The sequence below is a fragment of the Dioscorea cayenensis genome, chromosome 17, assembly GCF_009730915.1.
Source record: "Dioscorea cayenensis subsp. rotundata cultivar TDr96_F1 chromosome 17, TDr96_F1_v2_PseudoChromosome.rev07_lg8_w22 25.fasta, whole genome shotgun sequence".
In the NCBI taxonomy this organism is placed as follows: Eukaryota; Viridiplantae; Streptophyta; class Magnoliopsida; order Dioscoreales; family Dioscoreaceae; genus Dioscorea; species Dioscorea cayenensis.
The window spans coordinates 6,588,679-6,601,959 of record NC_052487.1 but is presented as its reverse complement, the minus strand read 5'-3'; the positions used below and the strand labels follow the sequence as shown (position 1 = coordinate 6,601,959).

Sequence of the window (13,281 nt, the reverse complement as noted above, 5' to 3'; positions counted from 1 at the left end):
TGTCCTTACGCCCGTAAGCAGCCCATAAGCGGTATAGTATAAATTGATATAATGAGAACTTTTAGGGTATCTATTGTTCTATTTTTAGAGGCGAGGTTAGGGAAGAAAGGAGGTGAATCTCTAGAGTTTTAGAGGCGACTTTTGAAGGAGATTTTATTCCATCATCAAGGAGAGAAAGATTGTAGCCGTCAAGATTATCTTGGCGGTGTTCGCAAAATGTCCTTTGGAGTTTTCCGGCTATCAACCTTTGACGCGATTGAGAAGGGGTTTTAATGCTTATGTTTATTCTCTTTGTGTCTTGTAATTTGAATGCTTACCCTCCATTAATGGAGGGCTAATTTTGTAGATATTTGAGCATAGCTAAACTCTAGGGTTTTATCTTTTGGTATTGGTTGTGGATTCTTATAATTTAGTTGTTTCCTAGTTGCAATTCATGATATTTGTATCTAATTGCTTGTTTGTATTACTTGATTGCTATAATGGTGAAAATCCTAGTTATTATATTTGATGTTCTTTGTGATGAGTAAAACTACCCATCTAGCATAGATGAACTCTAGGACTTATTCTATTTTGGGTGTTCTATGGCAATCATCACAAGGCAAGATTGAGAAGGGTGCTTTGATGTCTTCTTCAATTCTTGTTACATCTTATTGTTTCAATGCTTGCTCTCCTCTAATAGAGAGAAAATTTGGTAAATGTTTAGGTATAGACTGTTCACAGCCGGCCGAAGAAACAGGAAAATAGAGAATCCACACGGGCGTGTGGAAATTCCACACGCCCGTATGAAAAATCCACAGGGGCGTGTGGATGTCCGATTCCAGCCCTCTAAAAGCCGATTTCAGCCCGATTTCAGCATTTTTTTCTCCATCTTTTCCCCAACTTGAGAGAGGGCTTCGGCTAGGGTTTTGAGAGGTATTGGCTAGGGATTTAGGGAGGTTCTACGGCTCCGACATCGCGCTCCATTTGGAAGAAGGTTAGTGAGAGAGTTTTCGTCGACACCGATCTGGCGAGGTGTATCCTGGGCCGAACAAAGAGACCCTTGTGACGAGTAGAGGACTCTCCACAAGACCATCGCCATAACTATCGAGGGGGTTTTCTATGGATTCTATGCCTTTATATTCGATTTCATTGATTGTATCTAGCTCCTTGGAGAGCTAAACCCACTAGTGGGTACTTGGGTATTTGTGAACCCTAGGATGTACTCGTTTTATTGAATCTCTTTATTATGCTTTCAATTAATTGATGTTTATTGTGAGTTCCAATCTTAAATGCTTGATTGTTTGAATACTCCCCTAGAGTGACACTAGGGTTGAGAGTTCTTATTGGAAACCTTGTGAGTAAGTGACACACCACGAGTGTTAGACAAAGCTAGGTTGGAGAGGGTTGAGAGGGTGAGTTGAGAGGTACAGGAGCGTTCCCTTTCACCTCTGATGTGATAGATTCTACCTCTGTTCCTCGAGTTCTTTGCGGCCATAATAGAGTGAATGGTCTAAGGGATGACCCTCCGCTGGGGCTTAGTTGCGAGTGCAACAGAGTGAAGCGCTGAGGTGATAGCTCATTGCAACTCTATGCGAGTGCGAGGTTGAGAGGTTATCTAATCTCTCCTCCGGGACATGTATAAAGTTAGGCATGGTTGACCTTAGATTTAGGACTATGTAATTAAGGATTTCCACGACTCACTATTGCATTGATTAGGAAGCATAATAGAGGGTTCTTGCACTTGAAACGATTGTCCTAGGCGGATCATTATCCGGTTACCCCATCTTTATCGATTGCCTTACCTTCTCCTTTACTTGTGCTCTCTTACTTGTTGTTTTTACTTTTGAGAATTGAATCATTGTCACAAATATCACTATTCATCTTTCACATAGTTAAGAAGCAAATTGAGTGTTTTTATTCCCTACTCAATGTGGATTCGATACCCACTCATCCGGAATTATTACTTCGACAAACCCGTGCACTTGTGGGATATACGCAAGGGGACCTTGTCAGAGTTCTTTGCGGTCATAGTAGAGTGAATGGGCTAAGGGATGACCTTCTGCTGGGGCTTAGTTGCGGGTGCAACAGAGTGATGCGTAGAAGTGATCTTAGCATCTAAGGCTTAATTGTGGCTAGGGACCTTCCACCTGGACCAAAGTGTTAGGTCTACGTCTAGGAAGAGGATTTATCACTTGGAATCCCTATAACTCATTGCAATTCTATACAAGTGCGAGGTTGAGAGGTTATTCAATTTCTCCTCCGGGACATGTATAGAGTTAGGCATGGTTGACCTTAGATTTGTGACCATGTATTTAAAGATCTCCACGACTCACTATTGCATTAATTAGGAAGCATAATAGAGTGTTCTTGCACTTGAAACGATTGTCCTAGGCCGAACAATATCTGGGTACCCCATTTATATCGATTGTCTTACCTTCATCTGTACTTGTGCTCTCTTTCTTGTTGCTTTTACTTTTGTTATTTGATATCTTGTCACACATATCACTATTCATCTTTCACATAGTTAAGAAGCAATTTAAGTGTCTTTATTCTCTACTCTCTGTGGATACGATACCCACTCATCTGGGATTACTACTTCGACGACCCCGTGCACTTGCGAGACTTACGCAAGGGGCTTTCGTCAAGTTTTTGGGCCGTTGCCGGGGAGTAGGTGTTTAGAGATACTTTGCACTTTGTTTTCTTAGCTATTCATTCATTTATTCTATTTTATATCTTCTTATTCTATCATTGTTCTGTTTTCTTTTTCTTTCTTTTTGGGTGTAGCTCTAGGTTATGACCCGAGGGAATCCCTCGATATTGATTGAAGGAGATCCCAAGCTCGAAAGTACACTTAGAAGAAAAAAGAAAGAACCTGTGCAAGAACAGTCTAATCTAGCTGATTTGGAAGTAGAAGTGTCTGAAAACATGCCAAAACAGAATGAGCAACAGCGGATATTATCCGATTATGCCAGACCTTCAGTATTGGGGACACAATCGAGTATTGTGCGTCCCCCGATTACAGCTCAAAACATCGAGCTGAAGCCGTTATTCATCCACATGTTGCAGCAATACGCACAGTTCAATGGTTTGGCCGATGAGGATCCAAACAGTCATATAGAGAACTTTCTCGAGGTGTGTGATATGTTGAAGATAAACGGGGTGACGAATGATGCCATCAAGTTGAGAGCCTTCCCATTTTCCTTGAAGGGGAGAGCGAAGCAGTGGCTACACTCATTACCTAGAGCCTCGATTACAACATGGGAGGAGATGGTAGAAGCTTTTCTTGCCCGTTATTTCCCTCCCAGAAAATCTGCAAAGCTTAGGAATGAGATCTCGTCCTTTGTTCAGGTGGAATTGAAGTCTCTATTTGAGACGTGGGAAAGGTTCAAGGAGCTCTTGAGAAAGTTCTCACAACACGGATTCCCGGAGTTGATGATTGTTCAGAATTTTTACAATAGTTTGAATCCGAGCACAAGGCAACTCTTGGATGCTACAACAGGAGATACTTAGGTAGCAAGACCCCCGGTGAGGCCCATCAATTAATTGTAGAAATGGGGTTAAACAGCTACCAATGGAATGCTAGGGAGAAGAAAAAGGTGGCCTGTCTCCATGAGATAGATGCAGTAACTTTGTTGGCGGCTCAAGTGGAATCATTTAGTAAGAAGTTAGATCTTCTAACTTCAAATAGAGTGGCGGCCATGGCTACTTGCACCGGGTGTAGTGGAGGACATGCTCCCTTCGATTGCCCGATCTCTATTGGTGATGCATCTTCGGTTAAGAATGTCGATTTTGTGGGTAATGCAATGAGGAATCAAGGAAACCCATACAGTAAGACCTACAATCCAGGTTGGAAAAATCATTACAATTTCTTATGGTGTAACCAAGGTCCACAAAAGGCCATGGGGCCATCGGGTTTCCAACAACAACAAGCCCCAAACATGGAAAACAGAGTTTCAAGTTTGGAGACCTGAATGACCGATTTAGAGAAGGCCTTGACTAGGTTTGTGCAATCGTTAGATACAAGGTTTCAATCAGTTGAGGCTACACTTCGCAACCATACCGGCTCTTTGCACAATCTTGAAAATCAAGTGGGGCAGATTGCGAAGTCTCTATCTGAAAGGCCATAAGGAAGCTTGCCGAGTAATACCGAGACTAATCCTAGAGAGCATGTAAAGGCAATCACTTTGAGAAGTGGTCGTGAGGTTGAAGGTAGGCTTCCGAGTGAGAAACCAAATAAACACGCACCCGAGGTTATAGAGGTTGAGGAGGGAGCAAGCAAAGAGAAGGAGGTGGCACCCCCAACTTTCAAAGCAAGAATCCCTTATCCCTCTAGATTGAAGAATGACTAAGGGGATGAACAGTACAAGAAGTTCTTGAGTTTGTTCAAGCAACTCCACATTAATATTCCTTTTATTGAGGCATTGGCCCAAATGTCAAGGTATGCAAAATTCTTGAAGGACTTGTTGACCAAAATTCTAGATGCATCTTGCTCGGCGGTATTGCAAAAGAGCATGCCGAATAAGAAGAAAGACCCGGGAAACTTCATCACTCCTTGTAATATTGGCAATATGGGTGAAGAAATGGCATTGGCGGACTCAGGGGCCAGCATCAACGTCATGCCATACACCTTTTTTCAAAAGCTAGGCTTGGGCGAGCCTAGGCCTACTCGGATGACTTTGCAATTGGCGGACCGAATGGTGTGATATCCGAGGGGTATCATCGAAGATGTACTTGTCAAAGTGGACAAGTACATTTTTCTGGTTGACTTTGTAGTGCTAGACGTCGATGAGGATGCAGATGTACCGTTAATACTTTGGAGGCCGTTTTGGGACTTCCAAAGCATTGACTGGCATGGACGGCAGAGAGCTAACATTGAGAGTTGGAGATGACAAGCTCACCTACCGCCTTGCTGAAGCCATGCGGCATTCTCTTGATTTCGATGAGACTTTGTATTTTCTAGACACTACTGATGAGATTGTTGATGAATACATGCAGGAAATGTTCAACCCAGACCCATACGAAGGTTTGTTTGACCAAGAAGAGGACAATGAAGAAGTTATGTTGCTTGGTTCGACGGAAGATGTACCATCTACTCCGTGGATCCTGAAGAAAGTGCTCCGGAAGATGAAGAGGGCTAGGAGATGCTATCGGAAATGCTGCAAGGTTATTGGAGACGTGCGTGAACCAAACAAATTGGTTGAACCATTGCTAGGTGGTCCCAAGCCCGGTAATTCATCCTCTACCTTCAAGAGACTTTGCTCATCATGCTTTCAAGCCATGGGTAAGAGGGCAACCTTCATCTATGACCCCCCATGAGGTAAGACAAGGTACATCAAGCTAGGTGACGTTAAACAATCACTTCTTAGGAGGCAACCCAAGTGTTTACGGTTTTCATAGTTTTTAGTTTAGTTTGCTTACATGAATAAACGGTTGCGTGATCTTTGAAAAGTCCTTGATGATCCTTCTATAAAAACCTGCATGCCCCAAGAAACTACGAACCCCTTTCACGTTTGTAGGTGGTGGAAGCTTTTTGATGACTTCAATCTTTGCCTTATCCACCTCCATACCCACTTGGGAAATTTTATATCCGAGAACAATGCCTTATTGGACCATAAAGTGACATTTCTCCCAATTAAGAACGAGATTCGTCTATTCACACTTCACTAGCACTCTTTCCAAAATTTTTAGACAGATATCGAAGGAATCTCCAAATACCAAAAAATCATCCATAAACACCTCCATAATGTCCTCTAGAAGATCATCAAAAATGGTAGTCATACAGCTCTGGAATGTCATGGGTGCATTACTAATAAGTGTCTTAATGTAGGTGTTTTCATATATATATCGTATTCACTTTGCATGTATTTTGTGAGGTTTGATGTCTGTTTGCGCTTAATCATCTACTATTTGCTTTGTAGGGCATAAGAAAGCCATGGAGAACAAGTAGATATCATTTAGACGAAAAGAGAAGAAAACAACAATTTCATACCATGCCCACACTACCCAGTATGGGGGCCGTATGCACTGTAGCAGAGGAATGATTTGAAGTTGTCTGCCAAGATTTCCATACCACCCCCATACTACCCAGTATGAGGAGCCGTATGGGGGTTGTATGGACCCCCGTATGTACCTCGTATGAAGCGCGAATCTAGTGTTTTTGAGTGCTATACGACCCCCATATGACCCCTATACAGCCCGTATGTCGTGGGGGGTATAAAAGCTGATTTTTAGGGCAGAACAAGGGACTTTTTCTGGACATATTTTGAGACACCACTTGAGAGGCTTTTGGGCAACCTTGGGAAGGATAAGAAGGGCAAGGAAGCTAGGAGATCATTCAAGGCCAAGGTCCAAGACTCTCAAGGCAAGAAGGCAACATCATTCAAGGGGAGATCTACCACGATTTGAAGGAAGGAGACCCACGGGTAAAGGAAGCATCATTCGGCATTCTTTTAGCGGGGGAAGTGTCATTCGGCACATTTTCTACCTCCTCCTCCACCATTTCATCTAGGGAGTGTCATTTATGCTTTTCTTTTGTGTTTCACTTGATTGTATTGCTTGTTGTGGAATGATGACACACTAGACCCCCAAGGCCACCGGGTGTTGGTGAACCTTGGGGGGGTTTATCATGTATTTTGGATGATTACTTGTTAATTCCATGCTTGGGTAATTTTGAGATTTAATCCATTGTTTTCATGCTAAGTGCTACACTAAGGAGAAATCCGTAGCTCTTTTATGAGTGATGCATGTAGATGTAACTTGCTCACATGTATTAGATCATGAATGGATTAGAAAGGGATACTTGTATCATCACGCCGAGAAATTGGGTGTTGGTAGCCCTCCATGTTAGGTTTAAGCCGAAGAAGAGTAGGTTTACTCCTATTTGAGATTTCCTTGTACTTAATGCAATCCTAGGAATGTGGATTTGGAAGAAATTCCTATCTATGTCCGTATGGGATTAGGGTTCAATCGCCGAGAAATTGGGGTTGTTCTAATCTAGAAATCTCTTGGCCCAAATTACCCTTGCATCTTTTGATCATCATCCATGTTTCATGATAACCCCTCAAGGGGATCCACATCCATAGGCCTTTGCATTACATTGATTCTTTTGCTTGCTCATTGCTTGTTCTCTCTAATTTGTGATAATCTTGTTTTAGTGTTAATTGCTTCTAGTAGAGTAAATTCCATCACTTGAGATCTTAGGTTAGATAATAGTTCGAGAAGGAGTAATAGGAGATCCTTAGCCCCGTGGAATACGATCCTCGTGTCTTTACACGAGGTATTACTTGGCGATCCCATACAGTTGCGGGGAAGCAATCAATTACACAACCCGAAAGATATTCTTCTGTAAGCAAAGGTACCGTAGGGGAAAGTAAATGTGATATTCTCTTGATATTTTGTGTCTGTGGGGATTTGAAAGTATCCTGACATACCTTCAAGAAAGCAATAAAACTGATGCCCTGCCAATCGTTCCAACATCTGATCAATAAACGGCAATGGAAAATGGTCTTTTCGAGTGGTGTTATTCAATCTTCTATAGTCAATGCAAACATGCCACAATGTAACTATCCTGGTCGGAATCAATTCATTCTTTTCATTTCTCACAACTGTCATCCCCCCTTTTTTGGGAACTACTTGAGTTGGGCTCACCTATGCACTGTTAGATATGGGGTAAATAATCCCTGCATCTAAAAGTTTTACCACCTCTGCCTTGATGACTTCCTTCATGTTTGGCTTTAAACTCATTGGGGTTGGATCACAGATTTGTAGTTCTCCTCCATTAAGATTTTATGAGTGCAAAACCATGGATTTATGCCCTTAATGTCTGAAATTTTCCATGCAATAGTTGACTTATGTCTTTTCAACATGCTAACAAGCTTATCCTTCTAATCTGTAGACAAATTTGAAGCCACAATCGCTAGGAGCTTTGATTCTTCCATTAAAAAGGCATACTCCAAATGTGCCCGCAAGGTTTTAAGCTCTAGATCGAGTGGTTCCTCAATTAATGGCCGCAATATGCTTTCCTTCAATCCGTCAATTTCCTCAAAATTGTTCGCCTCTTGTATAACATCATTCTCCCCCTCTTCCACTTGTGCATGTGTTTCTGAATGGTCTTCAACGACTATCAACTCCTCCATCTCACTAATTTGCTTCCCTGACATTGATACACCCAAAGAGAAAAGTTCTTATCTTTGTACATGGTAAGAAGAGTTAAACTGAGCAAGTACAATCTCTAAACTTTCTTCTAAGTGATTACTCATAGATGCCAATGCATAATTTTCAAACTGATCCAGCACACTATCTAATTCGAAATTCTGATCCTGAATTCTAGCAATGTAATCAACAACTGATTCTTCCATGGGATGATGAATAGTATATTGCTCTTGCAGGGGATAACACGATGTGGCTTGTAGTGCAAACAATTGAACCTTCTGTTCTATATTTTCAACCATTCCCGTGATTATGTTGAATAATTCGGGTATGTTAATCATTTTTCAATAATAAAAGAAAAAGAACAAATTAGAATGGTGAAAGAATAAGATGATGTGAAATAGAATGAATGAATGAATAGCTAAGATAGCAAAGTGCAAAGTATCACTAAATGCCTATTCCCCGGCAACGACGGTAAAAACTTGACAATGCTCCTTGCGTGTGACCCGTAAATGCACAGGTTTGTCATAGTAATAAATACCAGGTGAGTGGGTATCGTATCCACAGGGAGTAGGGAATAAAAACACTCAAGTTGCTACTTAACTGACAACGCCCCTTGCATGTGACCAGCAACTGCACGTGTTTGTCGAGTAATAAATTCCCAAGTGAGTGGGGTATCATATCAATAAGGAGTAGGGAATAAAAATAGTTAAATTGCTACTTAACCAAGCAAAGATGAGGCAATGATTGTGCTAATAAGATGTAATGTAAACAAGAATAAAAGAAACAACAAAGAGGAGTACAAATAAGTAAGAGGAAAGGCAATCGATAAAAGTGGGGTACTCGGATATTATTCCGCCTAGGATTATTGCTTCAAGTGCAAAACCAACTATTATACTTCCTAGCTAATGCATTAATGAGTCATGGAAATCCTAAGATACACGGTCCCAAACCTAAGGTCAACCGTGACTAACTCTACACTATGCCCCAGTGGAGAAATCAATTAGTCTCAACACCTCACACATTGTAAAGTTGCAAGAAGCTCTATGGATCCCAAGTGATAAACCCTCTTCCTATCTGTAGACCTAACCCTTTGGTCCAAATGAAAGGCCCCTAGTCACAATTAAGCCTCAGACACTAACACTCACTTCAACGCTTTACTCTGTCGCTCACGCAACTAAGCCACAGTGGAGTTCATCCGCTAGTACTTCACTCTATTGTGACCACAAAGAACTCGAGGAAATGGAGGTAGGATAAATCACGTTGGAGGGGAAAGGGGTCCCTCCGCTACCTCTTGACTCACCCTCTAGACCCTCTCCAATCTAGCTTTGTTTAACCTTCATGGTATGTTAGTCACTCACAAGGGTTACCAATGTGAACTCTCAACCCTATTGTCACTCTAAGGGAGTATTCAATCAATCAATCATTCAAGATTGGAACTCAATTAAAACATCAATTAAGGAAAGCATAATAAAAGGTTTAATAAACAAATACATCCTAGGATTCACAAATCCAAGTACCCACTAGGGGATTTAGCTCTCCATGGAGCAAGATACAATCAATCGTAAAATCAAAAGTGAAAACCAATAGTCTATACGAAAACCCCCTTGGTAGTCATGTCGATGGTCTTGTGGAGTAGCCTTGTCTCATCCAAAGGTCTCCTTATCCGGCCTAGGGCACACCTCGCTAGATCGATGCCGATGAAAGCTCCCCTCCAACTCATTGTAATTGCTTGAATACATGGAGGCTGGCACACAATCACGTATCCTTGAGCCCAACTTGTGTCTTCACGTTTGTTCCTTCCAAGATTCCAGCAAATAATGCATTCATGATCTACTTTTGGCTTCTTTTCTTAATATTTAGCTTCGCAACCCTACATTCGTAAAAGAACACAATAGACATGAATTAGTGCTTAAACCTGATAAAAGTAATCCTCATCATAAGGAAAGAATACTTCACATTCTCAACGCACAAGCACTTATCATTAACCAAGCGAAGATGAGGCAATGATTGTGCTGATAAGATGTAATGTAAATAAGAATAAAAGAAACAACAAAGAGAAGCACAAATAAGTGAGAGGAAAGACAATCGATATTAAGTTGGATACTCAGACATTGCTTCGCCGAGGATTATCGCTTCAAGTGCAAAACCAACTATTGTGCTTCCTAACTAATGCTCAATGAGTCATGGACATCCTAAGATACACGGTCCCAAACCTAAGGTCAACCGTGACTAACTCTACACTATGTCTCAGTAGAGAAATCAGACAATCTCAACACCTCATACTGTGTAAAGTTGCAAGATGCTCTAGGAACTCCAAGTGATAAACCCTATTCCTATATATAGACCTAACCCTTTGGTCCATACGAAAGGCCCCTAGTCACAATAAAGCACCAGATACTAAGGATTACTTCAACACTTCACTCTATTGTGACCATAAAGAACTCTAGAAAATAGAGGTAGGATAAATCATACCGGAGGAGAAAGGGGATGCTCTGCTACCTCTCGACTCACACTCTCGACCCTCTCCAATCTAGCTTTGTCTAATCCTCATGGTGTGTCACTCACTCACAAGGATTACCAGAAGAAATCATTCAACAAGCATTCAAGATTGGAACTCTATTAAAACATCAATTAAGGAAAGTATAATAAAAGGTTAATGAAACAAATACATCTTAGGGTTCACAAATCCAAGTAACCACTAGGGGGTTTAGCCCTCAATGGAGAAAGATACAATCAATAGTGCAATTGAAAGTAAAAACATGAAATCTATAGAAAAACCCCTTCGGTATTCGTGTCGATGGTCTTGTGGAGTAGCCTCATCCTATCCAAAGGTGCCTTTGTCAAGCCTAGGGCACATCTTGCCGGATCGGTGCCGAAGAAAGCTCCCCCAATAACTATCTTCCAATAGAAATGCCGTGTCAAAACCGTAGAACCACTCCAAAAGCTTTGCCAATATCACTCCAAACCCTAGCCGCAGGCCTCTCAAAACATGGAGTGACAACGCCCTTACGTATGTCCCGCAAGTGCACGGGTTTATCGAGTAAGAAAATCACAAGTGAGTGGGTATCGTATCCACTGGGAGTAGGGAATAAAAATACTTAAATTGTTTCTTAACTAAGTGAAGATGAATAGTGATTTGGTTGACAAGATGTAATGTAAACAAAAGTAAAAGAGACAAGAAAGAGAAAAACAAGTAAAGGGGAGGTAAGGCAATCGATATGAATGGGGTACTCAGATATTGTTCCACCTATGACAATTGTTTCAAGTGCAAAACCCTCTATTATGCTTCCTAACTAATGCATTAATGAGTCGTGGAGATCCTTCAATGCATGGTCCCAAATCTAAGGTCAACCATGCCTAACTCTATACAATGTCCGAGAGGAGAAATCGAACAATCTCGACACCTCACACTTGTATAAAATTGCAATGAGTTCTAGGGATTCCAAGTGATAAATCCTCTTCCTAGAAGTACACCTAACCCTTTGGTCCAGGTGGAAGGTCCCTAGTTACAATTAAGCCCTAGGTGCTAAAATCACTTCAACGCTTCACTCCATTGCCTCTGCAACTAAGCCCCAGCGGAAGGTCATCCTTTAGCCCGTTCACTCTACTATGACCATAAAGAACTCGAGAAAATGGAGGTAGGATAAATCACACCAGAGGGGAAAGGGGACACTCCGCTACCTCTCGACTCACCCTCTCGACCATCTCCAATCTAGCTTTGTCTAACTCTCGTGGTGTGTCACTCACTCACAAGGGTTACCAATAAGAACTCTCAACCCTACTGTCACTCTAAGGGAGTATTCATTCAATCAAGCATTCAAGATTGGAACTCAATTAAAACATCAATTAATGAAAGCATAATAAAGGTTTAATAAAGCAAATGCATCCTAGGATTCACAAATCCAAGTACCCACTAGGGGGTTTAGCTCTCCATGGAGCTAGTTACAATCAACAATGAAATTGAATGTAAAAACAAGTAATCCATATAAAACCTCCTTGATAGTTATGACGACGGTCTTGTGGAGAAGCCTTGACTCTTCAAAGGGTCCCTTTGTCCGGCCTAGGATACAACTCCCCGGATTGGTGCCGACGAAAGTTCTCCCACTAACCTTCATCCAAATGGAGCGTGATGTCGAAGCTGTAGAACCTCTCCAAATCCTTTGCTAATACCTCTCAAAACAGTAGCCGCAGCCCTCTCATTGGGAAAAAGATGGATAAAAGAATGCTGAAATCGGGTGCTGAAATCGGCCTTAAATAGGGCTAGAATCGGGCATCCACACTCTATTGTGGATTTTACACACGGGCCTGTGGAAATTCCGCACGGGCGTGGATAATTTCCACACGCCCGTGTGGATTCTATGGAATTCACTTTTCTCGGCCGGTTGTGAACAGTACCTGCTACAATAAATTGCTACAGTGCCCTACTACAGTACGGTCCCGAAACACTCCCGAATCCATGTTTTCATTGAGGTAACGTAAACGGGAACACGTTTATGTCGTAGATCGCTTTGCTTCTTCAATAAACGGCAACATTGGTGAAGATCTTGCTATCAATGCACATGCCGGAATACTTGAATGTGACTGCCTTTATGCCCCTCCAAACCATTGTGCTAGCTTGAATACACTGAGGTTGGCACACATTCTCGCATCTTGAACCCTACTTATGTCTTCGCGTTTGATCCTTCTTAAGATTTCCTCCAAATAGTGTATTCACGATCTACTTTGGCTTCTTTCTCTAACATTCGGCTTCATAACCCTATATGTGTGGAAGTAACACAAATGCACACATACTAGCACTAAAACCTGATAAAAGTAATGCTCATCATAGGAAAAGAACACTTCCCATTCTTATCACACAAGCACTTATCATTGAGAAAAGATAGAAAGAAGGGTGCTGAAGTCGGGCTGAATCGTGGCTTTAAATAGGCTGGAATCGGGAATCCACACGACCCTATGGATTTTCCACACTCCCCTATGGAATTTCCACATGCCCCTGTGGAATTTCCACGTGGGCGTGTGGATTCTCTGGAATTATGATTTTCAGCGGCTGTGAACAGTAGCTGCTACAATAATTGGTACAGTATTTGTTGCAATACCCTCCTACAGTACTTCACCAAAATACTCCTTATTCCATGTTTTTCATCAAGGAAA

At 41.7% G+C, this 13,281-nt stretch overlaps 1 non-coding gene across 1 annotated transcript; it reads right to left on the bottom strand.

Annotated features, from left to right (window-relative positions):
* Positions 1-3,294: 3,294 nt before the first annotated feature.
* Positions 3,295-3,401, bottom strand: LOC120281512. The gene has a single exon (XR_005542652.1). It is a non-coding gene; the product is annotated as a small nucleolar RNA R71 (small nucleolar RNA).
* Positions 3,402-13,281: the final 9,880 nt, after the last annotated feature.